The sequence below is a fragment of the Salvelinus alpinus genome, chromosome 5 (genome assembly GCF_045679555.1).
Source record: "Salvelinus alpinus chromosome 5, SLU_Salpinus.1, whole genome shotgun sequence".
NCBI lineage: Eukaryota > Metazoa > Chordata > Actinopteri > Salmoniformes > Salmonidae > Salvelinus > Salvelinus alpinus.
Window position 1 is genome coordinate 70,674,671 of NC_092090.1, and position 6,012 is coordinate 70,680,682.

General features: G+C 44.2%; 1 protein-coding gene across 1 annotated transcript in view; it reads left to right on the forward strand.

The window, feature by feature from the left end:
- The first annotated feature begins 250 nt into the window (after positions 1–250).
- LOC139576656 (SET-binding protein-like) overlaps positions 251–6,012 on the forward strand; it is a 56,831-nt gene continuing 51,069 nt past the window's right edge. The window contains exon 1 of the mRNA XM_071402979.1: positions 251–941. The gene's annotated coding sequence lies outside the window, so the exon portion shown is untranslated. The remainder of the gene's footprint in view (positions 942–6,012) is intronic.

A 6,012-nucleotide genomic window follows, 5' to 3' on the forward strand; every position in this document is an offset into this window, starting at 1 on the left:
TATTTGACATAACGTCAGAAATGGTAGTAGAATATCACATACGGAGTATACATAGGCCTACAGTGAAGGAAGGTTGGTGATTGACGGGAACTGACCAGTGATCACCTTTCCTGTTATGAAACAGGTTGAAACAAACGGGAATGTCCTGTGTGTAGGCTAGTAGGGTTTAGACTAGTCTACCACCCGCTACCAGGTGGAGGCGACACTGCGCTCTTCTCCTCTCTACCAAAGCGCGAGCTGCCTCTACAGTCCCGTCCCTCGGTGAGATCATTATCAACCGAACCTGACACACACGGAGCTAGAACGAGCGAGCGAACAGAACACCCCCCCAATTCCGACCCACCGGGAAGGGAAAACACCAGTCTTCTGATAACCAACACCTTCTCCCACTTTTACGCATCCAACCACGATCTCTCCAGTGACGTTACTGTTGAATGTGGGGTTGGAGGCTATTCGGATACAATCTGTGTTCTGCTGGTTTGTTTTCACTGCAGTAAAACGGTTTGCTCCGATCCTCCCCCGGAGTCAAGGTTTGAGAGGGAAGCAGCGCTTAACTCGCCGACTGACCAGCCACGGACATGGCGATGGGATCTCTGCAGTGGCCCTGTAAATCTTGTGCTTAGTAAACCCGTAAGCAAGGTTTTTTACGCGCTATATTTCACAGGAAAAGGACGTAGATTCAATCACAACCTAGGATTTTTGTGAACATTGATTTGATTATCAGATCGGCTATAATTATTTTTGCCTTTTTTTCAGCGCACTGTTGACGCCATTTTCCTCAGGTTTTCTGTAAAAAAAAAAAAAAACTTGCTCCATTTGACAGCTACCAAGGACGCTGTCAGTGCAGACGCCGGTTCTGTAAATGTCACCAAATGGATTTTAAATGATCTTGATGACATATCTACACGATAGTCTCAAGTGTTCGACAACATTGGACATGGGTAAGTAGTTGACCATCATTTCTTACACACTTGCGTTATTGTAGTCTAAATGTGAGTTGAACATGATTTTATTAATTTATGATACTTTTTTTGCGGTTGGCTGTGGTTTATAAAAAGAGAATGCAATATCTCAAAATAAACAGTTCATTTGTAGCGAGTTTTGATCTCACTAGGTAGGCTAGTGTGTGTGTGTGCGTGCGTGTATGTGTATGTGTGTGTGTGTGTGTGTGTGTGCGTGCGTGTATGTGTGTGTGTGTGTGTGTGTGTGTGTGTGTGTGCGCGCGTGTGTGCGTGTTGTGGAGCAGGTGGAAGACGTAGGCATAACCAACTGGCCTCGGCCTGGTCTTGAACCACTAACCCTTTGGCAAGTGCATTGCGTCCTGTGCCATTAAGGGTCCAGACCTCTGATGAGATGTTCTAGGAGTTGTAGAGTAAGCCTATTTATGGTCCAAGTGGTGGTGTGAAGGGTTATACACACATCCTGAAGGCAACTGTAGATTGATGAAATCACTGTAAAATACATGTCACACTTTGAGAGTGTATAAAACAACCCATTACACTAAGAGGTCCAAACCTTTTGAGAATGTTCGATGGTGTTGTAGGCTAGCCTATAAGGACACTTTAGTCCTTCTATAGGCTGTTTGAAACCCTCCTGGCCCGTGTGAGAGAAAGCCGACGCAAGCAGATCACTGCATCACCAAGTCTGTTTCACAAATGGCCATGATCTGATCTCAGAATGGAGTTACACTTTTTACCTGGTATTTACTTGGCTAGATTTAACAGCAAAGTGGTACTTACATAATTATTGCTTAATAACAAATGACTTTCCAGTGTCTTTGCGATGAACTGAAACGAGCACCACTATGTACCATTTGGTACCAGGTAGTTACTAACTGTCGAGTTGTTCAGAGTAAGTGCCAGAAGGTATTGTCCACTGTTACCATAGCAGCTGAAACAGGACGGGACAAATAGAGCCTTCCACTTTAGTGTCAGGGTCAGGTCAGGTATGCTTTGAGCTTACTTCAAGAAACCAGTTACAGGCCAAGGCAGGCCCACCATCTTCTTGCCCCTCAATTATTTCACTGATTGGTGTAATAGTGGTTGTTTTCTAAAATAAAGTGTTAACTTGTATGCTCTTGTTGTAGGATAAAGTGCGATCCATTAGAGAAATTAGACCAGGTACATTTTAATGGGTGTGTAAGTGTGTAGGGTGATAGGGTGATTCCATGCTGTTCTATTACAGTAGGCTACACACTCACACACTGGTTGAAATGTACCTGCATGGCCCAAAAATATTTTGGGTATCTCAGATTTTTCTGACAATTCTCACATAGAAACTTCATTGGGAGGAAGGATGTTTCATATGCTTTTTACATCTGTAACACACATTTTTTTGGGGGAAATCATTATGAAAGTGGGCATTTTAGGCCCTTTTTAGAGATATACACGCCTCCTGTAATACCCAAATGATCTGTGAACCGTACATGATACAGAAAACACCTTGGTGTCATTATACACCTAACATTGTGCTATAAAATATGGAGTATCGCTACTTTCTGAAATAAAATGTTACACATTAATTTATTTAACATTAAAACTATTAATATAACAAAAGTACCCTTTTAGATTTTGTTCAATTTTAGACATGGTTTTAAATAAAATACTCTATAAGTACATCACATTTCCAGAGTGGGCTCTCTGCTAAGTTTAAAGTTATGATACATTTTATCAGCACCACCAACGCAGTGAATGGGAAAATGGATTCAAAGGGAACTCCCTCTGCTGGTGATTTGCTGAATGTGCAACCCTACAGGAGGGTTGTGATTGGTTAATGACCTATAATGTCAATTTCTAGGTATAAAAATTATAATTTCATCAAAAGTAGCTGATTGAAGAGTAGGCATATGTTGTTCCAAACAATATGTATAAAAATAAGCAAAGTAAAAAATAATACTTTTGAGATATTCATAATAATATTTGGAATGTTGAATAAATGAATGTGAAAATTTGTATTTCAGAATATAAATATACTCCATATTTTAGAGCACACTATAAGGAGTATACACTGAGTGTACAACACATTAGGAACACCTGCTATTTCCATAACATACCAGGTGAATCCAGGTGAAAGATATTATCTCTTATTGATGTCACCTGTTAAATCCACAGTGTAGATGTAGATGAAGAGGAGGAGACAGGTTAAAGAAGGAGTTTTAAGCCTCGAGACAGTTGAGCTATGGATTGTGTATGTGTGCCATTCAGAGTGTGAATGGGCACGACAACAGATTTAAGTGCCTTTGAACGAGGTATGGTACTAGGTGCCAGGCACACCGGTTTGAGTGTGTCAAGAACTGCAACGCTGCTGGGTTTTTCACACTCAACATTTTCCCGTGTGTATCAACAATGGTCCACCACCCAAAGGACATCCAGCCAACTTGACACAACTGTGGGAAGCATTGGAGTCAACATGGGCCAGCATCCCTGTGGAGAGCGTGGCATCTTGTAGAGTCCTTGCCCTGATGAATTGAGGCTGTTCTGAGTGCAAAAAGGGTGCAACTCAGTATTAGGAAGTTGTTCTTAATGTTTTATACACTAAGTGTAATTACACCAAGATGTTGTCTGTAGCATTACAGGAGCCATGTATATGTCTTAAAGGGGCCTGAAATTGCCACTTCCATTATGATTATCTCAAAAATTGTTTGTGATACAAATGTAAAAAGCATTTCAAACATCCTTCCTCCCAATGAAGTTTTGGGAGGATTGCCAGAACAATTTGTGATACCAATTCTGTATCTGATATGTGTTGTGTGGGTAGGGCAGATTGAGTATAGCTGAGTGACAGAGCTACAGTATAGAGGTATTGCTGAGTGATGTAGCGGCATAATGAGAAGTAGCAGGTGCTGGATTGAGACACTGAGAAATGGTGAGGAGATGTTGGTGTGGGGCTTCTGTTGTCACGGCAACTGGCAACATACTGGATGGTGGACTCACAGTAGCGTACTAACAGAGGCTCTCGCTCTGTTTTGGATTCACTTTGGATTCCTGGAGCAAATTCCGATCCCATGATATGGGCAAGAGTGCTGTTGGGGTTGGAGTCATAGCGCTATCTAAAGATACTTTGTCCTCCTATAACAGAGCAGGGACAGGGCATCCCTATACGAGTTCCTGGGTACTCTCTCTCTCTCAAATTTTGAAAATTGTTAAGTTTGGTCCAGCTCTCTATTATCTTATAGGTCATATGTGATTGTAATTCTGTTTTGAGACCTGAGTCAAGAGCAGACCCAGAGACTGTAGCTACCAGTGTATAGGTATTATAGGGACACAGATTGTAAAGGGAGATCCAATCAGCTTTAGTGGCTTTCTCTGCTTGTTTCCTTTCCATCTGAAGTGATGTGAAACAGAGAACAGGAGTGTTTTAGTGTGGCCAGATCTCCCCAAGTCTCCTGTGAACTCTCTCTTCTGGGTAACACTGGACCTCAGCCAAAACTGGAGAGAGAGAGAGAGGGTTGAGGAAGAGAGGGAGAGAGGAAGGTAGCAAGATGAGGGAGGGGGAGGTAGAGAAAGATGGGCAAGAGAGAGGCGGAGAGAGAGTGAGAGGAGGGGGGGGGAGAAAGAGCTGGTCAGAGGGGCAAGGGAGGGGGAATAGAGGAAAGAGATCCAAGGACAAATCTAACTGTTGGCAGACTGAGCTAAGTATCAGTGCAGGAACACCTTTTGGCAGAGAGTGAGGATTGGGGATGGGGGGGTGCGCCAGAGAGAGGAGGAGAGGGGGCAAGGCAGAGGGAAGGGAGAGAGGAGGAGAGGGGGCAGGGCAGAGGGAAGGGAGAGAGGAGGAGAGGGGGAAAGGCAGAGGGTTAGGTGTTTTCACTGACAGCCATTTTGTGTCTACTGCTGCATTTGAAATGGTTTAACATTCATCTGCTGTCCTGCAGCCATGCTCATACAGCAGACTAGATTCAATGACAGTGTGCACGTTGAGGACCTGTCTGTGTGTCCTTAGGTTCTATGATCAGGGATAGCAGAGTTAGCCATGTATCACACACACACACACACACACACACACACACACACACACACACACACACACACACACACACACACACACACACACACACACACACACACACACACACACACACACACACACACACACACACACACACACACACACACACACACACACACACACACGGAGGGTTTGGGGAGCACTTAGCGGGAACTCAGACTGCTACAACATCAGGAACTACTTTATTTTACTCTATTAGATTAATGCTCTGTGTGTGTGTGTCTGTGTGTGTGTGTGTGTGTGTGTGTGTGTGTGTGTGTGTGTGTGTGCGTGCGTGCGTGCGTGCGTGCGTGCGTGCGTGCGTGCGCCCAGGCGTCCGTGCTGGTGCGTACGCAAGCGTGTGTGTGTGACTGTATCAAGGGCATTATGCAACCACAGCTAGACTGGCTATGTTACCTCACTCTCACATGATGTGTTAGAATGTTTTAACCAGCTCAGTCCCTGTGTGTGTGAGCATGTTTGTGTGCGTGCGCGTGTGTGTGTGTGTACTATGGGGGACAGCTCACATGCCGTTTCTTAAAGCGTGGTTTAACGAGTAAACATAATCAATGTTTTTAGTTAGGACACAGCCTGAAGAGCAAGGGGGCCATTCCTCAGTTAGCTCATAGCAGCCAACTGTTAGGGAGCCACTGGTCACTACAGATCAGTTTCAACCTTTCATCCTCCTCTACCTATCCCTGTTAAAGAGACAGTCGGGAGTAGAGAGAGTTTGAATATTATATATGCCATTCAGCAGTCACTGTAATCCTAACTGGCTTAGAGTAATGCATGCAAGCCATACATACATTTTACCTAGGATGGCCACGGGAATCAAACCCACATTTCTGGCGTTGCAAGCGCCATGTTCTACTAACTGAGCCAGACTAGGGAGGGAGAGAGACGGAGAGAGATGGAGAGAAAGAGAGAGAGAGCGAGCGAGTGACAGGGCAAGGGAGAGAAATGGAGTGAGTGAAAGATAGAATAGCTGGCATCAGATGTATGAGTCTCTGCAGCACCAAGTCTTCT